General features: G+C 41.0%; 1 pseudogene; it reads right to left on the reverse strand.

The window, feature by feature from the left end:
- Positions 1 to 481: 481 nt before the first annotated feature.
- Positions 482 to 22,584, reverse strand: part of LOC125997609 (UDP-GalNAc:beta-1,3-N-acetylgalactosaminyltransferase 1-like) — a 99,903-nt pseudogene continuing 77,800 nt past the window's right edge.

A 22,584-nucleotide genomic window follows, 5' to 3' on the forward strand; every position in this document is an offset into this window, starting at 1 on the left:
GGCTATATCTGGCCATGATTAGCTGCTTAAAAGGCCTCATGTTACTAAGAATCCAGAGAACAGGGCTGGTTGCATAAAATGTTGTGTCCAACCCCTGTACTATCTCTTCAGCACTGATCTTATTTTTGTCTAAATAAATCACAAGAGAAACATCTCCAGGTTATAGGCTCTTCGTGAGTTTTAGTTCAGTTCAGAGTAAGCCAGTGCAGTGATCTTCCTATGTTTCTCTTAAAAATTAATTTTTCTTTGAGCCATACCAAGCTTAGTTCTTACTCCTACCTCTGTGCTCAGAGATCACCCCGGTTTGGGTTTGAAACAACAACTGGAGTGCTAGGGACTGACCTTGGGTTGGTTCTTTGCAAAGAAAGGCAGTTCTGCTGTACTATGTCTCCATTCCCCACCTTGAAATTTTTATAGTATCAACTTTAACATTTCCCACATAGTTTCTTATCCTTCCCCAGGTTTTTGGTAGAATGTCAAATTAATAATGGTATATAGTGTTTTTTAGCAGAATGTGTCAAAATGTGACAATTTTCTTGGAAGAACAAAAGCAGCGCATTTTTGTCACAACCCGAGTTGTCAGATACCTAAATGAATTCCCTATACAAAGGAAAGGTTTGTGGTTTTCGGAATATGAAAGTCCACTTTCATTAAATTCAAACACATACCAACATAAACATCTTCGAACTTGATGGGGTTTATGTGACTCATCATTTCACAGATTCTTGGCATCCAATTTCTAGACATTATATAACCCAACTCATTGCAGTAAGGAGAAAACATTTTGAAGAGAAACTCCTGCTATAAAAATTGTGGCTTGTAAAAAAATTCTCTATAGAAATAATTATCAAGTACAGTATAGTCTGTGAAAAACTTTTCTGAGTGGTTTATATTTAAAAGGGATTTCACAAAATTTCTAGTATGGATGGAAACAGTAGTGTCTGTTCTCATATCTTTGGCTTTGGGACATCTGAAAGCCATAATATTTTTCAAGGTCAGGTTATTATGTGTCTAAAAATCTTGCATTTGTATTATATCTTCATAAGGAAGGCATTTATCCCCAAAGGATAGTTGGTCTAATAAACATATTAAGTACCACATTACCCATTTTAAGTCTTTATTTCAAAGACTTTTTTGTTACCCCCCAGTAACTCTGGCTTATTCTTCAAGGAATGTGAAGCCTCCAGAATGACAAGAAATATATTGGATTGGAGCATTTGGAATGATCTTAAAGTGAAAATCAGAAGTCTTCTCTCTAAATTGACTCATATTCATAGATGCCCATCTACTTTCCTATCTCTTTATTAAAAATTAATTAAAAAATTTAGACACCATCACTTACAATACTTTGAATAGTGATGTTTCAGAAAAATAATGTTGCTATGTCACTTCCAGCACCTGATATCAGTATCTCTGCAATATTCTCTAGCATGCCCCAAATTTTAATTCTCAGGTCAATTCTCAGGGTCTGTTATCACTGGTTATTGCTTATTCCTTTACTATGTTTATTTTCTATTGGGGGGGCACTCAGTAATGCTCAGGGATTACTCCTTGCTCTGCACTCAGGAATTACTCCTGGGGTTGCTCAGGGGTCTAAAGGGATTGAATTTGGGTCAGCTGTGTGCAAGGCAAGCACCCTACTTGCTGCCTTTATACTCATTATGTTAATCATTTGGTATTTGTCCTTCTCTCTTTGACTTTGCTCTACATGACACCTTCCAGATCTAATCTGTGAACTGTGGAATTCTATTGTTGTTCATAGCTGAACACCATTCCATAGTGTAAATATACCACAACTTCTTAACCTACTCAACTAATCTTGGACTCTATTGTTTCCAGATCTTGGGCTATTGTGAGTAGCCCTGCCATGAACATAGGTATACAAATACCTTTCCAAATTAATGTTTTTGTGTTTGGGGTTAGGTACCAAAAAGTGGAACCCATAGAATCTGAATTCAATGGAGGTTCTAGTCTTACTTTTTTGAGAAATCTCCATACTATTTTTTTTTTTTTGGTTTTTTTTTTTTTTTTTTTTTTAATTATGAGAACAAGGGTGCAAAGAAAGAGGACAAGGTAAAGTTACAGTGGAAGGACAATCACCCATAACATAATTCTCAGAAGTCCCCTTGCTGATATCTTAACTTTGAAATTTCAGCCAAAGAACATTAAGATAAATAAGACAGAATCCATGTACAATTACTTTGTCCCTCAAGTCCCCAGATTGTAACACATTATAATATTTCTTAACAATACACAAGGCAATCTAAAGCCATAAAACTTATGTAACTCCTTAGACATTAGAGGCATAGTATTTTCTTACATTTACATATACATGCATATTAGCTTAAGTTAACCTCAAATTTTAAGTGAGTTCTTTTTAAGGATTAGAGTCAAAGGAGCACAGTAAGAATGGTGTTAGAGTGGCAATTGTTGTTTGCATAGGCCCACCAAAATATGAGGGACATGGAAAGAAATAACCTTGGCCTAAGTACAATGAGACCAGACCCCTGAAGTTTCCTGGCACAAGACCAAGTCTAGGCTCCAGGCAAGCTAGATCGTCCAATCCAATACATTGTCCGTAGTGCCAACACACTTTTATTTTTCACACAGTCTCTGTTGTTGGTATCATGTTTCTGTATTAAAGATCCTGGAATTTGCATATCTTACATTGAAGTCAGGACGTGGAGCATCCTCTCCTTTCACCTCACAATCAAAGAGCAATGCAGGGAGCCCTGTCCTGTAAGCAGGTCGTTGTTGTTGTTAAGTCTTCTCAGTGTTAAGGAAAGGCTCTTTTGAGCAGGTCGAAGTCTGAGCAGTGTAGGTCTTCCATGGTAGAGGATTGCTTCCAGGTGATGTTATAGACCAGCCTGGATGATTCGTGGATGGCTTTCCTGGTTCAGGGGAGAATGGAATATGCCCTTTCTTCTGAGGTCTGTGCCAGGTCGTTATGTCAATGTTCAGGGTGTAAGGTCCCTTTGCACTACAAGATTTGTGTGTTCCAATCTCTATTAGATAGGATCTTATTTGTATTTATACTATTTTCCCATTTTAATGTGCCTATGCAAATAAGAAGCAATGCCACATGGTGTTATTGGCGCATATGGGGGCCATAAGAACAATTACAATGATTCCCATGACATGGTTCAATCACAAGCATTAAACTGGGGGACTCTTCCACCAAAATTCCTTGTGAAACAGCTCAAAAAGAGAAGATAAAAAGTGGTTAGAATCATCACTGTATAAGACAACATTTAGTAAGAATTATAGCTGTCAGAGAAAAAACACAAAATATTCTAAAGAAATACGTGTCCATTTTATGTATTTTGAAACAGTTTGGGGTTGTCACACACAATGCACAGCTTTGGACTGTGATTACGATTGTACACTACTGAAGTTAAAAAGAGTAAACTAGGTTAGTGATGTTTGAGAGGGGGTTAGAGAGTTAAAGAGTAAAAAAGAGCTTTGTAGGGATGTGGTAAAGGGGAGAATACAAAATAAACATTCTGTATACGGAAAACATAACATAAGAATAAGGAATATTCTGAATACATGAAGTACATGAAGTACGCGCGGGGGCATGAGCCCCCGCGCGGTTCTGTAGTATTTGGAAGCCTAGGGAGGAATTTCTCACCCCCTCCCCCCAGGGCCCGATTAACCAGGCGTGGCCCTGAAGACCCGCCTGGTGTGGGGGGAATCATGCTCGCCTGGACTAAGTGGTCAGCCCAGGGGTCCTATGGCTAGCTGTCCTGCCCAGAGCCCCCAACATACCAGTCAAAAGCCCACAAAATCCTGGCATGTGGAGTGTTCTGGGCCCAGCCGAGCCTCTGTAGTATTTGGAAGCCTAGGGAGGAATTTCTCACCCCCTCCCCCCAGGGCCCGATTAACCAGGCGTGGCCCTGAAGACCCACCTGGTGTGGGGGGAATCTTGTTCCCCTGGACTAAGTGGTCAGCCCAGGGGTCCTATGGCTAGCTGTCCTGCCCAGAGCCCCCAACATACCAGGCAAACACACCAAAAAATCCTGGCATTCGGAGTGTTTGGGCCCAGCCGAGCCTTTTTTTTTTATTGGTTTTTGGGTCACACCCGGAGGTGCTCAGGGTTACTCCTGGCTGTCTGCTCAGAAATAGCTCCTGGCAGGCACGGGGGACCATATGGGACACCAGGATTCGAACCAACCACCTTTGGTCCTGGATCGGCTGCTTGCAAGGCAAACACCGCTGTGCTATCTCTCCGGGCCCACTATTTTTTTTTTTTTTATGTAGCTTACTTGTTCTGCCATATTAGAATTGGGTGGGCTGAGGCACCATACCACAAGAAAATGCAGGAGGGATAGCTATAGCAGAAATTTCTCTCTCTTTTTATTCTACACCTAGCAGTGCTTAGGACTTACTCCTGGTTCTGCATTGAGGAATCACTCCTGGCTGGGCTTGGGGGAACCATACATAGTGCCTGGAATTGAGCCTGGATCTGCCATATAGATACAAGGCAAGAACCCTGACTAAATGGATGGGCCCATCCATTGAAAGAACTGTGTGACATCCTCCTTGATTGCATAGGCAAGAGATCCAGGACCATACACAATAGCTCCAAAGCTGTTTAGTCTCAGATTCTTGGATTTATTTTTTTGGAGTAAAAGAACATCAGTTTTACCCATTGAGTTTTTAGTCCTAAACAGCCTTTAAAATTATGATTAAAATTTATACTAAAAAGGCCGGAGATTTGGCACAGCAGTAGGGCATTTGCTTTGCACACAGCTGACCCAGGACAGACTGCAGTTTGATCCCCAGGCATCCTATGTGGTCCCCAAAGCCAGGAGCGATTTCTGAGCGCAGAGCCAGGAGTAACCCCTGAGTGTCACTGGTTGTGGCCCAAAAACCAAAAAGAAAGAAAATTATACTAAAGAACAAATTTAGATTAGTTTTTAATTCTGCCATACATTGCTTATAAGCCTGTTGAGGAGATGAAAGCACTAGCTAAAGTTTTTTGGTTGTTAGACGTATTCCATGCTTTAGTGAAAATGATTTTCTGTGACTGTCTAGGTATGCCTCTGGGTCATCATTTTGCATGTCAAGTGGGGGGTTGCTAAGTGTCAACATGGAGGGCGGTGCTGGACTCCTTCGATTTTGAGTCTATTGGCGAGCAGAGGGTGTGAGAATTGGATGAAACCAGGTGGAGATATAGTACAAAGGGAAGGGCTCTTACCTCACCTGCAGCTGACTGAGTTTGATTTCTGTTATACTATTGGTCTTCACACCTACCAGGAGTGATTTCTAAATACAGAGCCACAAGTAACACCATGCTGGCAGCAAAAAGTTATATTCAATTTTCTGATCCATTTTGCCACTCTGTGTCTCTTAATTGGTGCACTTAGTCCTTTTTTTTTTTTTTTTTTGGTGTTTGGGTCACACCCGGCAGTGCTTAGGGGTTCCTCCTGGCTCTATGCTCAGAAATCGCTCATGGCAGGCACGGGGAACCATATGTGACTCCGGGATTCTAATCACCAACCTTCTGCATGCAAGGCAAATGCCCTATCTCCATGCTATTTCTCCAGCCCCTAGTCCTTTGATATTGTAAACAATTATTGTCATGAGATTTTGTGCCATCTTTTTGTAGAAATTTGGTGTGCTTGTGGAAATTGTCTTGCCTTAAAGTAGATTCTTCAGTTTTTTGTTTGTTTGTTTGTTTTTGGGATAGACCCTATGGCGCTCATGGGTTACTCATGGCTCTGTGCTCAGAAAAACTCCTGGCAGGCTTAGGAGACCATATGGGATGCCAGGGATGAAACCTGGATTGGCCACGTGCAAAGCAAATTAACTACCTCCTGTTCTATTGTTTCTGCTATCTCAGTATTTTTTGGAGGGCGGGGTCACACCCAGCAGCTCTCAAGGGTTACTCCTGGCTCTATGCTCAGAAATCGCTCCTGGCAGGCTCGGAGGACCATATGGGATGTCGGGATTCGAACCACCAACCTTCTTTTTTTTTTTTCCACCAACCTTTTTTATGCAAGGCAAACACCTTACCTCCATGTTATCTCTCCGACCCCACTATCTCAGTATTTTTACATTTGATTTTGAGTCTGTAAAGTTCTTGAGCAGTTGTTTATCTGTGAAGCTGTGTATCCTTCCTTTAAACCTGAATAAAAGTATGGCTGGGTAAAGTATTCATGACAAGGCATTCCTTTCATAAATTTTTTTTACTAACGGGCCAGAGAGATAGCACAGCGGTGGGGCATTTGCCTTACATGTAGCTGATCAGGACACATGATGGTTCGAATCCAAGCATCCCTTATGGTCCTCTGTGTCTGCCAAGAGTGACTTCTGAGCACAGATCCAGGAGTAACCCCTGAGTCCCGCTGGGTGTGACCCCCCCCAAAAAAGTTTTTTTCACTATATCCCATAACTCCCTTTAGATTTGAAGAGTTGCTTGTGATAAATCTGCTGTAAATTTTAAAGATGCTTTTTGTATGTAACTTCTCTTTTTGAACTTGCTGCTTTCAATATTCTATCCCTATCTATGGCTTTTAGTGTGACTAGGATGTGCCTTGTGGTGCTTTTGTTTGTGTCTCTTTTATTTATTTACTTATTTTTTTGGTTACACCTGGCAGTGCTCAGGGGTTACTCCTGGTTCTACTCTCAGAAATTGCTTCTGGCAGGCTCGGGGGGACCATATGGGATGCCATATTTGAGTCACCATTCTTCTGCATGCAAGGCAAATGCCCTACCTCCATGCTATCTCTCTGGCCCCTTATTTGTGTCTCTTTTAGCTGGTACTCTTCGGGTCTCCAGGATGCAGGTGCATGTACATGTGGGAACTTCTTAGCAATGATGTTTCTGATTGTTGCTTCTTCATAGGGATTTTCTTCTCGACTCTCTGAGACCCCAATGATTCTTATGATTCTTATATTGTTTCTGTTGAATTTATCCCAAAGGTCTATTGTCATCTATTTGCTTATTTTGAAGTTTTTTCCATCTTCTGTTGGTTTATTTTAAGGCTCTTTTCCCCCCAATTTATTCTGTTGAATGAAGGTGTGATGCAGCTCACCTTCAACTCACTGATTCTATACTCAGTAGCTGTTACTCTGCTGCTGAGGCCTTCCAGTGAGTTTTTCATTTCACCTATGAAGTTTCTTTAGTCCTATTATTTCTGTTTGGAGTTTTCTAATTTCTACTCTCACATCCTCTTGAGTCTTAGTGGCTGTCCATTCCAGTTTTTTTGAGTTCTTTGAGCATCTTCCATTTCCTCTCTAAAGGCCTTATCATAAAGGCTATATAGGTGGCTGATGTTAGTTGGGTTCTCAGAACTGTCATCTTCATTAACTAAGTGTGGTAGGATTCTGTGTTGCCTTTTCATCATGACCTTTGTGTGTGGGTTTTTTGGTATGTGATGTACTGGGGACTTCTTGACTAGAAGAAATGCAGCTAGACTGAAGTGGAGCAACTGTACTTTTAGCTCGGTTCACTAGTCTGTGTTCAAAATAGCACTTTTGATTTCAAAAGCTGCCCACAGTCACCACAACTGCTGGGCTCTGGTCTTGATTGTCTCAAAGCCATGCTTTTCTCTGGGAGCATGGACCTTAGTTCAAAATGCAGGTTGGGCCTGAGGTCCTGGTGGGAAAGGTGCCCAGGACAGGGTGCCAGGGCTGGACTAAACGATACCTGCAAGCAGAGCAGTTTCCCAGCCTCATTGTCTACTTCTGGTCATCTTGTAGCTGGCCATCTTGTAGCTGGCTGCTGACTGTACGGCCAGATCACAGGACCCCCCAGTCTTGCTTAGCCTTGTCTCTGCTGTATTCCCTCAGTGCTAATGTTCATATCTCATGATCTTGGCCATGACAGTGGGCCCATACTGTACTCCAATAGCTCCCAGCACCACCATGAGAACAAGTCAGTGAGCCCGAGCCACTCACTGCCAGATTCCATTCTCTGGCATCACTGCAGCATCGCTGCTTCCAGCACTGCCACTGCTGCTGTTTTCCTTTTGTCAATCTCCTTCAGGAGTAACCCCGGAGCACTGTCAGGTGTGGCCAAAAATCAAACAAACAAAATAAATGTGAACAGAACTGAATTGAATTCTTGGAACCTGCTGGTGGGGATGGCACTTGTGATGGCACCAGGGATTAAATTTATGACCTTATGTTGCAAAGCAGCTGTTCTAAGGCCCCAAAATGACCTCCTTTATCCTGCGAGGCTACAACTTAATTGAGTTGCCCATTTTCTTACTTGTGATAAGAAATCAGATAACATTTAAGACTATTTCTGAAGAGAGAGTTTCTTGAAGTCATGGAGCCCGAGTGATTTTTTTTCCTTTCTTCTTTCTTTTTTGTTTTTGTTTTTGGGCCACACCCGGTGGCTCTCAGGGGTTATTCCTGGCTTTGCACTCAAAAATCACTCCTGGAAGGTTCAGGGGGATCATATGGGATGCTGAAAATCGAACCCGGGTCCATCCCAGGTTGGCCACGTGCAAGGCAAACACCCTAATGCTGTGCTATCTCTCAGGTCCCTAGAATGATTTTCTTAAGAACAAGTAGAAGGAATATTTGTAGGAGTGATTATATTTGTGTGCACATGGTGTGTGTATCTGTTTGTGTGTATATACAGTCAAACTTCTCATGTTTAGCATGGCCTACATGTATGATAGTGGTTCTAAATTCTACTTGTCTCATGATGCCATATTAGAATGCAGCATTTTACTCAGCTAGCCTCATATATATCCCAAACTTACAGCATCTCTCGAGAGCATCATTTCCCCTTGGGCTTGATTTAATTTTATCTTGTGTTCATCCTGTTCTATGCATCTAGAAAATTCACTGTTAATGTTTCCAGTAAGAGGCCACACGGCATGATTAACCTGGAAATGAAATTCAAAGTGATTAAGGACTACAAAAGTGGAAAATCAATGATGGTTACTGCCACTACTCAAGCACATCTTTTTCGCTTTGTAGCTACAATCTTAAAGCATAAGGGCAAAATGATGGAAACTTTTAAAGGAGCCGCTTTCTTCAAAACAGATGACAAGAATTTGAGGTGTAGATCAGAAGTGAAGAAAATAAAACTAGACCCCAAAATAGTCCTTCAGTGCCATGATGATCATGATCAAAACCAAAATGTTTGTGATGCTAAAACATAACACAAGATGTAACTAAGATGTAGAATTTATTCTAGACATTTGCTAACAGTGAAATTATACTGCACTTATAGCCATGGCTTGGGTGTGTGACTTTATGTGTTTGCAAGTCGCAAATATGTATGTGTGTGTGTGCGCGCACATGTATATGAGGGATAAATTTGTGTGTTAAGATGTTTGTACATTTTACTTTGTGATCATCAGAGTTCTTTTTTTTTTTTTTTTCCTTGGTTACACCCGGCAGTGCTCAGGGGTTACTCCAGGCTCTGTACTCAGAAATCGCTCCTGGCAGGCACAAGGGGACTATATGGGATGCCAGGATTTGGACTGGAGTCCTCCAGGGGTTGATAGCATGCAAGGCAAATGCCCGACTGCTCTGCTATCTCTCCAGCCCCTGTGATCATCAGAGTTCTAAAGGTGTTACACTTTTGGATCTAGTCCCTCAGAGATTTTTTTTATAAATTTGATAAATGACAAGTGCTCGTGCTGGTGAACTAATCAGAATTCGGAAGCTGTTAATTCTTGATTATTTTAGCTGCATTAAAATAAGAATGTTTTGGGCCAAGAGATAGTATAGGACATAAGGCTCTTACATGTGGCCAACCCCAGTTGATTCCTGGTACCATAAATGATCCCCCTGAGCATTACCTGAAGTAATCCTTGAACAGAATAAGGAGTAAGTCCTGAGCACTGCAAAGTATGGACCTCCCCAAACAAAAACAAAAACAAATGAAAAGAAATCCCAAAGCCAAAGTTTTTCTAGAGCATAGAGAAGAAAGAACCAGAACTTCTCCACCATTGAGCTTGGAACTGGAATAGCCTGCATTTGCATTGGTGTAGGTTTCTGGAATTTTGCATCTAGAATATTCCAAAGCAGTTGATTTTAAACGGGGATATAGCAATTGGAGCAGGAATACTAGTTCCTTTAAAGAGAATTTTGTATTCTGGAAAAGGTTATTCTTTTTTCCCCCTAAAGTTAATTACTTTTTAATCAAAATTTACTTTAGTTAAAGAGCATCTATACATAGTTGACATAGTTTGATCATAATACATTTGTTTCCAGATAAGGGGGAGCAAAATTACTAAAGAAAGAAAACAAAAGAAGGAAGAGAAGAAAAAAAATGAAGTACAGTCACAAGCAAATTTGTGAAAATGATTGTCTGTCCAATGAGGTCATTAAGTCATTGTCAGAAGGTTTAGTAAACCCTTGTTGTTATTTGATCATTCTGTTACTTCATTTTTTTGAACATTAGATAGCTTCAGATACATATTGGCATCTAAATTGGGGGAAATGACAATATTAAACACAAATGGGGTTTTCGCAAGTCACAAAGGAGGTTACACCCAGTAATTCCAAGCACTATTGCTGAATGTGGGGTATGTTTTGGGCTGCTAGGTCCTTTTTTTTTAATTCAATTATTTTTTTATTGTTTAATTATAGTTTACGTTTCAGGACAGAAGGTCCTGAGAATGGTTCAAACACTGGAACCACCATGTGTGGTTCCTGAGCACAGAGCCACGTTGTGAACTCTATGGCCTTGATGTCCACCACTTCCTAACTTCTCCATCACCAAAGTGCCCCAGTGTTGGATCACTGGTCCTACCCTCATCAATATTCATATTCCACCCTAGGGTATGGTCTGATTTTTGTCAGTAAAAGCAGGGGTCTGAGGAAGGCAGTCACTCATTTTTTTTTTTTTTTTGTCTTCCTACACTAAGTTGCATTTCTTCTTAGGAGCAGAAGGCTTGTGTGGTGGAATTTCTTGCTTGAGTACTGGAATTCCTAAACCCGTTCTTGTACCTTTTCACTGTGTGGATTATTTTCTGTGTCAACATTTGCTTCCAGACCCATGTCTCACTCAGCTTGAGGTTCCTCTTACACCCCAGATCCTCCACCAATATTCTGTCACTTCTAGTCCTTCTCATTATTCTCTCCATCACTCTCCCTGCTGCTTTCTTTTCTTTTTCTTTAAACACTATGATTACAAGGTTGTTCATACTACAGTTCCCCCTCCCACAGTTAAAGTTGGTCATGATTAAGTTATAGTCATATAATGTACAACAACATTCCTAGTGATTGCCAGGTCTTCTGGAAGTATGTAAAAGCTGGGGAGGTGTCCATCCTAACTCCCAAAGAATCTTGGTGATATCAACCCAACTACTGGCATGCCTGGAGTTTTGGCCAGATTGATGTCTCTGCAGAGAGCCATAGAAGAGTGGTGAAGAAAGGGCAATGGGTGAAGCAGTGGTAATAGGTAATAGGTACATCAGGCAAGGCCTCAGCAGGGCAGAAACTTGGTCCACCCTCTCCTCTCAAGATTGCCAGTTTTTAGCTCTGTGGCTGTTTTACACGTAATTTTCATGACTTGGTTTACATCTCTTTCAAGAACAGAGTGAGCCTATGGAATTTGCTGAGTACAGACATGGTGACAACATTTATCTTTATCAATCGTTTTTTTAACTCTTTAATCTTTGTGTTCAAAGCTATTCCCCCTTTGAGATCAATGGCTATGATGATCGAGATCCTTCCTCTACCTCCAGCCATGGGTATTGCTGCCATTGGAAGTTCACTGTGAACTTTGTCTTGCCTGATTTTCAGATATGGTATCAATTCTAATGATATCAATTCTCCCTCTGCCAGACCTAGCTACAGAGCAGGTTCTATAGCTTGAAGCTCAGTTTTGAGAGCTTTGAGGTAGAGGGATCTCTGGTGGCTATGATTTATTTGCTAAAATTATTGCTCCCCTTCTTGAGAAGTACAGAGCCTTCTCCTTCTGTGCAGGAGCTTGTTGGTGCCTGGAGACTGCCATGATCTCAAAGTTCAATTCCTTTTCTTGTAAGCTTCTTTGCCAGCTGTATTTTTGTTTTATAACTTGCAGCAGTGTTCAGAGGCAGAAGCTCCAGTTGTGGAGTTCAGAGTAATAGATAGAACTTAATTTCCAGAAGCCAAATGGGTCTTTCTGCCCTCTGTGAGCAAGCTCCCTTGGGCCTTAAAGAACAGAGTGTCCCCAAGTCCTGACTTTCCTCCAATTAGACCTGAATTGTATTTTGTAATTGGTCCAGTTCTTTACTTTGTCTAGTTGGTGGGTAGAGTTCTTATTTCTCCTTCTTATTCTGCTAACATCTTCAGCTTTGGGTCATCTACTTTGAAAAATATAGGTGCTTGTATTGGTTAGATGTCCTCAAGTGATGAATTGATGTGAGTTGTATGCCATCTATAGTTAGTTTTGGGGGGCCTTACCTGATGAAATTTAGGTGATCATGCAATGCCAAAGATTGAACTCTGGGTTCCTGAATGCAAAGCATGTGCTCTAGTCCTTTGGTATATCTCCAAGGTGCCTCTGGTTGTGTGTAGGGTTGTTCTTTCTTTTTCGTTTTTGGGCCATACCCAGCAGTGCTCAGGGGTTACTCCTGGCGGTGCTCATGGGACCATATGGGATGCCAGTGATGGAGCCCTACTAGCCCGACTATCACTCTACTCCCCTCAGTTGTGTTTTAAAAGTCTTTATATTTGTTCTAATGTGGTTTACTCTTCCACGTTTTATGCAAAGTTTGCTTTCTTAATATACCAAGCTCTTTGAGGCTTTGTAAACTTGAAAAGCATAACTGAAAATGGCCAACTCAAACTTTTAATTTTTTTGATAAGTATAGGGGAACTTGATCTCAATAGCTTATTATTATAACTCCAAAAGTAGTGTCTTAAAACAACATTTACATACTTAACTACAATTTCATATTTTAGGCAGTACTCAGAGTAACAATAATGTCTCTACCAGATCTGGTGTCTGAATTCAGGAAGGGCTGACTGAGTAACTCACTTATGCAGTGGCCAAACAGATGGATGGAATTTTGGTCTGGGAGTTCAGCTGTGGCTCTTGGCCAGAGCCTCAATTTCCCTTCTTGAGGGCTTTCTGTGGAGCCGTATGAGCTCATTGGTCTAGCTCCACAAATCCTCAAAGTCCTGCTCTGTGTGGCTGCTTATGTGCTCACACAAAACTTCCATAATTTTAATACTGACTTCTTGTAGGAATACATCAAATTAGATGTGAAATATCATAAAAGCCACATAAGCTCAATAAACAAAACCAACAACAGAATGCTCAACTGTCTATAAACAAATGATTAAACCTAGAAAATAACACAATGACCCCAATGTGAGATATGATGATTTCCACAAAGTTTCTTTTAATGTTTTGATAATTCTATTACCATTTAATTGTACCAAGCAATATTAGGTAAATTATTCGTATCTGTTAAAGGGCAGATTTCAGGAAGGTTGGGAAACTGGTGACAAGAGTGGATAAAATGATGTTGGAATATTGAATGTTAGAAATAAGTATGTCATGAACAATTCTGTAAACCACAGTGCTAAAAAAAAACCCAAATATGGATGATTTACCAAAATAAGCATATAGGTCATAACCATATATTTTAAAAGTTATTTTTGTTCATCCATGTTTTTCCTATCTGAAAACATGACCAAAAGAGATTATCTATATATTTTGCCCAATGTTCAACAATATAAAAATCATTATATCCAGATAGTGGCACTGCAATGATCTTTTGAAAAATTTCTTGGTATATTATAGTATTTTGTTTGAATTTCTCATAGATATCATTTGTTTGCCTCTTTAAGACATTTTTTTGTCCCCAGTTTCCCTCCTACCCTCTCCCCTGCCTGTCTCCGAGGCAGACATTTTTCTTCTCTCTCTCTCCCGTTCTTTTTTTCCTTAGACACTGGGGTATGCAATGTTGTTACTGAGGGATATTATGCATAGCACTTTGCCTCCTTTTAGCATGCAATTCTTATTCAGAGAATCATTTCCAACTATTACTGTGGTAGTTGTGGTAGCATTCTCTACCCTAACTGCACTTTCTCTACTCTTTGTGGCAAGCTTCCTACCATGGATTAGTCCTTCTGACCCTCATCTCTATTGTCTCTGGATATTGTTATCATACTATATATATTTTTAAATATAATTTTTATTTTGATTATAGTGGCTTACATATTGTTGACAATAATATTTTAGGTACATATTAACAAAATATCAGGGGGATTCCCATCACCAAATTATCCTTCCTACACCTCCGTTCCCATCCTACCTCCCACATCCTCCTCTCTCACCCCTGGGGCTGCCAGAACATGTGGTCCCCTCTGAGCCTAGCTTACTACTTAGTGGTCCTACACCTGTTTTGGTCTTGGTACCTCCCTTGTTTCTTCCTCTAACTGGGAGGCGGTACTAGATAGTTCCAGTTATGTGGTTTTGTTTGAAGAGGAGAAAAGTGATAAACTGGGATAAAAATCAAATACGCCAAAAATGGGCGGAGTCCTTCTAGAGGCTCTCATCATCGGTTTGAGAGATGAAGGGGAAAAAGAAGGTGAAACACCTCAACAGTACAAAAAGAAGTGTCAAATAAAATATCCAGTGAGCTCTCCAACAATAAAGATAAGCACCACATAAAAGCCATGGTCTTGAGATAAAAAACATGGCAGAGCACCTAAAGAAAAAGAAAAAATGAAAATAAATAAATAAATATAAATGGAGACAACAACTTCAATAACCATACCAAAACGAAGAAATTGACAAAACCTAAATAGATATAAGAAAAAAATGTTTTGTGCCTTTTTTCCCCTCCTGCACAGGCACAGTAAATATTGGGGTCATTCGAAAAGGAATGCCCTTGGCCTTGGAGTATATTGTCATGGGATTAACTATAGACTTCGTTCAGGTTCATTTACTCTCCCCTTGATGCTTTCGCGGTGTTAGGAAGACTTCTGCTTCATCCTGGGTGATAAAATCAGATCTTTGTATCTAGAGATCTCGGTATCTGCACAGGTCAAGGGGTGGAACTTATGATGAAGCCTTTCTTTGTGGTTCTAGAAGTTCTGTTCCCTCAGTGTCATTTTAATCTGTCTTCTGTGTTTGGTGGTCTTGGTCTTTGCGCTGATTTTAGGATGGAGCCTATGATAGCGTCTTTCGTTGTGTTTCCAGAAGACCCATTCCGTTGCAATTGTCTCAGATGGACCTTTGGAACTGGAGATCATGGTTGTTGTGCAGGTTGTAGCTCAAAGCCTAGACTAGGGCTTTTTTATTGGTCACAGGATACATACAGTCCGGTCTTGGTTCTATCAGCCAGTCATCTGTAAACCGCGATCCTGGCTTTTGAACTGAGCAAAGGGTGACAAGTTTTCTGATTTTGTCTTATCGTCAGCTGGAGGGGTAGGATAACCTGATCTTAGGTCAAGTTGTTCCCATTTTCCTCGTTGTCAGGATATCATATTAGAGCTGACATTTGTTGGTGTCCAAGCAGTATTGAGGATGTCCCGGATGGGATTTGTTTCCTGTAGCTGTCGTGAAGAACTGTGTCGTTTCTATGTCTGGGATCCAAGGTTCAAGGCTTGACAGATGGTGTCTAATCACCTGGGGTCTAAGTTGGATCCACATGACATATTTTCAAGGTGGGAGATGTCCCTGTATTGTAAACAAGTATGAGTTCTTATCCCTAGTAGATAAGAGCTCGTTTTTATATGTAAGATTTCCCCTTTTTTTAGTGTGTCTTTGCAGGGGGAAATGGTGCTACATTATATTGCCGGTGCATTTGGGGGTGGAAAAAGAAGAAAACAGAAACAGGTCACACACCCAGAAAAGATAAAAATAGAAATAAAATATATGTGCTCATATATATATATAAAAGGAACAAATATTTAGAAAAATGAAATAACAAAGTAATTAAAAGAACAAAATGATGCAAGAGACTATCTTATATTTGGGGAAAAGCAGGTAAAGAGGTAGTGCTATACATTGTCTTTTGAGATTTTCTTGTGGTGTGTGGGTTCCCGAGCACCTTTTCATCACACACCCTGACCTTCTTGAGATTGGCAAAAGCTTTGCGGCAGGGAGGTCCTGGGAAGAGTTCTTGCTTTGGGGATACTTTTAGAGCTAAGTCTGGTTTCAAGTAACAGCCCACGTTAGGAAGAGTTGGTAAGGAGGGCCACGCAGCATGAGTCAGCAGGGGAGTTGGTTACCATACTACATTTTTTATATCCCACACATGAGTGAGATTATTCTATGCTTTAAGATGTTTCTTGAGTATTGGGAAGCAAACCTAGGGCCTCACAATTGCAGAACAAATGATCTTCCACTAAACTATAGCTATAGCCCCTCTCAGGTTTTAGGTAGGTTTATGAGAAAGTTGAGAGGAAGGTATAAAAGAGTTTTTATAAAACTAGTAAGCTTAATTTGCTAAAACCTAAATAGAATTGAATTGGAAGATAAATGTGCTCCTCTTTAAATAAGACACTCTTACTGTACCAGTGGTTAGATATGACTTCATGGGCGTCCAGTGCGAGCAGAAAATAAAGATGGAGAGAAGGCTTATAGATGCAATCTTTATGCTGGTAAAGATTGAGTGATAGTTCTCAAGACAGAAAACATTTTCTTGAATTTTACATGACACGAATCTGTGTTGGAATCTAAGATGTTGAGACATAAACATCTAAGACAAGAAAAAAGAGAGAAAATTTAGCCACTAGCTTGACTTGGGGTGCTTGTCAACAAAAATTTGGAAAATTTCTCCCTACTCTTTGAATTCAGCTTTCCTTTTGGATGTTTCCCAAATGCATGGTTCATGCATAGATTTGGGAGCCCTGTGGCCTGAAGACCTCCATGACCTACAGATGACTAGTCCTCAAAGGAAGGACTGAAAGATCCCTTTGAAAATGGGGGGGGGCTTTAAGGTAGGGGGTCTGGAAAGGCACTGCTGTTGATCTAGACAAAGGAAATTTCTGGGACACTGCTTCTATAGAGCAGACTCTGTTGTAAATCAGAAGCCAAGTGGCAAATGGTTGCTGCATACTTCTGTCATTGAACAAATTACTCCATGGCTCTGCTGGTTACTTCTTTATTGTTGTTGTTGTTGTTTTTGGGGTCACACCCAGAAGTGCTCAGGGGTTACTCCTGGATCTGTACTCAGAAATCGCTCCTGGTAGGCACAGGAGGACCATATGGGATGCCTGGAATCGAACCACCATCTGTCTTGGATCAGCTGCATGCAAGGCAAATGCCCTACCACTGGTCTATCTCTCCGGCCCTATTGCTGCTGGTTACTTCTTCTTTTTTGGCTCTGACAGTTATTATATTTTTATTTTTTTATAGTGACATAACATAACATATAATTGATATAATAATCATACATGTAAGTCAAAGAAAGTTTCTGATTAAAAACACATTTTTTTCCATAATGGCTTACATAACTTTCACAGTAGTATTTTAGGTACATATTAACATTGAGTCAGGGAAATACCCATCACCAACTATGTCCTCCTCCCATTCCAGTTCCCTTTGTACAACCCATATACCCCACCATCACCCCCCAGGCTGCTAGAGTAGGTGGACCCCTCTTTGTCTGGCTTACTATTAGTGATCACATATCTGTTTGGTCCTGGAACCCTCCCTTGTTTCCCCCTCTATTTAAGAGGCAGAGTTAGAAAAATCGAGGTATGTGGTTTTATTTGAAGGCAAGAAAAGCAATAGAGCTGCTGGTTACTTCTGCATTTAAGTAGCTCATGTGCAGTCTGGGTCTCTGCTGAGGTTGGATTTCTGGTTCTAAGGATGTTCTAGGGGTGAGCCTCAGAGCTTCTCTCAACCCCTGTAACACTTGGTCTGGTTTCTGCCTTTTATGATCATGTATGTGGGTTCTTCTAGCTCTGCTCTTGGTGGAGGCCACAGTGCCTAGTTCCTTTCCACTTAATCTTTCTTGACATTTTGCTGAAATGACTATTTCCCAGCGCATCCCAGCTCTCCAGTGACCTGAATGGGAAAGAAGCCAGCCCCCAGCAAATCTCTTTATGAAGAAGAGGCACATGGCCGAGAAGTCAGCAAGCAATAAATAAAGGCCGGGGGCAGTGAGTATAGCCAGAGTAGAAAACGCTGTCTTGTTCTATTGCATCAAGGAACAGAGGTGTGCTGGAATCTGTCCTGTCTGATTTGGTTGCTGTTGCTTCTTGGGGACATTTCCCCGGAGAGAATAATCTGTTTGTATTATTGCTGCCTTCCTTCTTCCCTATTGCCGCCAGAGGGCCTGGAGGCCCTGCTGAAAGATCCTGCCATCTCTTTCCTTTCACTATTACCAGGAATTGCTTCCAGTGTCGACATGCAATTGTTTGAAATATCTCATTCAGGACATGTTCAAGAGCATGACAAGGAAACGTGAACAGGAGGGATTCGAGAGAGCTAAGGGAAAGACACTGCAACATTACTGACAGTTTATTCAGCACTGTTCTAGGAGCCAGGTGTTATATTTGCTTGCAGCACAGGGAAAAAGAGCATTAAAGAAAAAAAAAAAGGTGGGAAGTTTATTACATTTGGGGACTTGCAAGTCATTCTGAATGCTCGATCAAAGAATGCCTATTATTTATCACTGTTACCAGAGATGAAAAAGATAGAAACACTATTCCTCCCGGACTTCCCATTGAAATGAAAAGGACAGAGAAGAATGTAAGCAATATGCTGCATTCTTTAATAAAAGTAGGGGTGTACAGCTCTGGGAGCTTAGGAGAGAGGACTGAATTAAATTAGCCAGGGGTGGTGGGGGTATTTGAGAGGGGCAGGGTGGGCATGATGAAAAAAAAGATGGTGGGAGGGCTTTTGGAGAAGTTTTGTTTTGTCCTACCAACCCTTTCCTTGCCTTTGTTGTTCCCAGAATGTCTGGGGGTTGTGGTGTGCAGGAGTTGGTTCCAGGGAGCATAGCAGCTGTTATTTGGATCAGAACTCACAACCTCACACTTGCAAGTTGTGTGCTCTACCTCTGAGCCGCATGGCTAGCCCAAGAGAGAACAAGTGCAAACTGAGTGTTGAAGGGAGAGAGAATTTTCCTCATGTCCACAGTGACCGAGAGGGAAAGGCTGATGGTGGAAATAGGATATGGAAATACTGCTCTGTATTGAAGACAGCTCAGCAAGGGACAATTTAACATGGCATGATGGCTAGGTTATAGAACAGGGTTAGTGTAATGTGGGGCAAGGAAAGCCAGGACTCTGGGGACAGAACTGGGTTCAAATCTTATTCTGCAGTGGACATACTGTGTGGTCTTGGACCAGCAGACGGCTGAGCCTGAGTTTCATCTCTTAGGAAAAGGAGATGAAAAGAGGTCAGGAGAGGCTCTTAAGGGCCTACTACCAAAGCACGACTTCCTTTTCTCCTGTCTCCAATAGATTTGGCTTAGGTGTTTTATAGTGAAGGGCTGTACTTGCTCTAGGCTCGAGCCAGTGGCACCTTGGGCTCCAAGGAGGGTCTGCAGTGGGGAGTGCCTGGCAGGCCCCTCCACCCACGAACCTAAGAAAGAGGGTTTGACTAGGACTCCTGGTGTCCCCCAGCTCTGATACCTCCAAGAAAAAAGTCCTTGGTCTAAAAGAACCTCTTAGAATAATAGCTTCTCTGCTGTTATGGAGGGGAGCACAGAGAGAGGCCTTTAAAGCAATGCTACATTTTGAGGGACGCAGGATCTTTTTTGTAATCATTTATCACATTTTACACAATTACATGCTTGTAAGCTGGAGGACAATGCAAAGATTGTACAGTTCTGTGAATGAGTGCATGGGACCCCAGAGCACAGTTTGACATAGGCATGAAAAATATTTTATTTGGGACCATACCTGGAGATGCTCAGGGGTTACTCCTGGCTCTGCACTCAAGAATTCTCCCTATAGTGCACAGGGAACCATATGGGATGTTAGAGTTCGAACCTAAGTCTACTGTGTTATGCCCTACTATCACTCCAGACCGGTAGGCCTAAAATCTTGACAAGAAGCCAACCTTTTGCTCCAGGAAATACAGCTGTGTCTCCCCAATAGCACATCACTTTCAAGAACTACAAGTGACCTTTCCATCTCAGAGTTTCAGGCATTTCATCATGTAGGAAATGCAGGCCTTGAGAGCACTTGTTCTTCCAGGCCTCTCAGGCTGTTGCTTTTTCATCTCTTTATTCGGTTTTCTGAGTGGCAGAAGTGCACATTTGGCCCTCTGAAGTGATTTCATTTGTACCCAAGTGATGGGCAGGAAATCGCTGAGCCGGGGGTGGTAGCTAACCTCATGCCAGCAGATCAATTCAGAAGAACGAGGCGGAATGACCTCTTTTCATGGACGGCAATTCTGCACTGAAGGAGTTTTAATTATAACATTGAAGAGTATTTGTCTTATGAAGCACATCAGAGATAAAATATTAAAGGGGCAAAAACCTCTTCCAAGAGATTGTGTTTTTCTGCCAGTGTATTTTATTGGAACAATAATCCTGACAAAATCAAAGTAACACCCCAGTTCCTGGCAAGGCAAGTGGATGAAATTTGTCATAGAGACAACTTGTGTTCAGCACAGACTTGTTCAGCACATTATTGCTTTCATTGACTTGTTTCACCCTTCTAAGGACCCTCCCCAATCCATCTAACACATGTGAAAATCAAGTGACAGAAATTTTCCCAACTCACACAGAGCTAAAGGGAGATGAAGGACTTTGGACCAAGACTACCTGGAAGGTTGGAGAGATAGTACTGCAGGTTGGGCACTTGCTTTGCACACTTAAGACCCAAGTTCAATCCCTAACATCATTTAGAGTCCCTTGAGCCCCACTAAGAATAATCCCTGAGCACAGAACCAGGAGTAAACCTATGTATTACCACCACTCTTCTCCCAAAATACTGCCTGGTTATAGAGTACTTCATTCATAGACAGAAACTTTTTGCTTGGAGGAAGTCTGTTTGTGTTTTAAGGCCTTGTATTCATGACTGAAACACATACAAGTCATGGCTACCTGCTTTACTCAAAGCCTCCTGATTTAAATGTTAACTTATACAAAGCACTCTCCTAAAATAATTTTTGACTAAATATCTGGGCACTATGGCTGAGTCAAATTGGCAAACCTTCAACTGTTAGGTGATTGTTTGAGTTGGATCTTCCATCTATTAAAAAAACTTGATTTGATTTCTTTGTGCCTTTATTTCTGCTTAAAATAATAGTTATTGAAGTTTTACTATCATACTTATAGATTTATTATACCTATGAATTTAAAGTTTCCTCAGAAAATGAGGCCAGAAAAACAAATACTGAGGCAATAGATATGCCCGTTGCTCAAAAGACATGAAGATCATATATGCATGAAAATACATAGAAATTTGGTCATTTGAAACACCAAATATGATTTTACTAATTGATAACACATGAAAGGGTTAGGGAACCTGTAACCCCCTCAAGTAACACCCTTCAGCAGTGCACATTTTCTGCCACTAGTGTCCCTAGTTTTCCTCCTGTCATCTTCTCTGCCCTCTCCATGCCTGCCTCTGTGGAGGACATTGTTCCCCTCTCTCTTTCTCTTTCTTTTATTCTTTTAATCACGGTGGTGGTGGTTTGCAATATTGCTACTGAAGGGATACCATGCATATCACCTTTTCTCCCTTCAGCATTCAGTTTAAAGAAAACTACAAAACGCTGCTTCAAGAAATAAAAAGAAAACACAGCAAATGAAAACACATACCCTGCTCATGAATTGGGAGGTTTAACATTAAAATGGCAATACTTCCCAAAGCATTGCAAAGTTCTAATGCAATTCCTATAAGGACAACCATGCTATTTTTCAAAGAAATGATCAAACACTACTGAAAATTCATATGGAAGAAATAAACCTCCATGACTAGCTAAAACAATCCTTGGGGAAAAGAAGATGGGAGGGATCAATTTTCCTAACTTCAAACTGTATTATAAATCAGTAGTCATTGAAACAGCTTGGTATTGGAATAAAGACCGAGCCTCAGATCAATAGAAAGACTTGAATATCCCAAGACTAACCCTCAGATATATGATCAATTAATCTTTGAGAAAGGGGCAAGAAATAGGAAGTAGAGTAAGGAAAGCCTCTTCAGCTAGTGGTGCTGAAAAAACTACATTCACACAAAAAGTAAACTCAGGCCTCATTTTAATGCCATCACAAAAATCAATCAAAATGGATCAAAGAACTTTGATATCAGGTTTGAAGCTATAAGCTACATAGAAGAAAATATAGGCAGAAATCTCTGTGGCATTTAAGCTAATGGCACTTTCTAGAATGAAACACCACTGACCAAGCAAGTGGAAGCTAAGATAAACATTTCCTTTGCACCTCAAAGGGATACAAAGCTGCCCATGGAATGGGAGAAATTATTCACTCAATACCTATCTGATAAGGGGTTAATAGCTAAACTACATAAGGCACTGGTAAAGATTAACAATAAAAAATATCTGACTCCATCCAAAAATGGGAAGAAGAAATGAACAGAAATTTCCTCAAAAAAGAAATATAGATGGCCAAAAGCACATGAAAAAATGCTCCACATTAGGGCCAAAGTGGTGGTGAAGCTAGAGGGCATTTGCCTTGCACATGGCTGACCTAGGATAGACCTCGGTTTGATCCCCCAGCTTCCCTTATGGTTCCCCAAG

Source organism: Suncus etruscus, chromosome 19 (genome assembly GCF_024139225.1).
Source record: "Suncus etruscus isolate mSunEtr1 chromosome 19, mSunEtr1.pri.cur, whole genome shotgun sequence".
NCBI lineage: Eukaryota > Metazoa > Chordata > Mammalia > Eulipotyphla > Soricidae > Suncus > Suncus etruscus.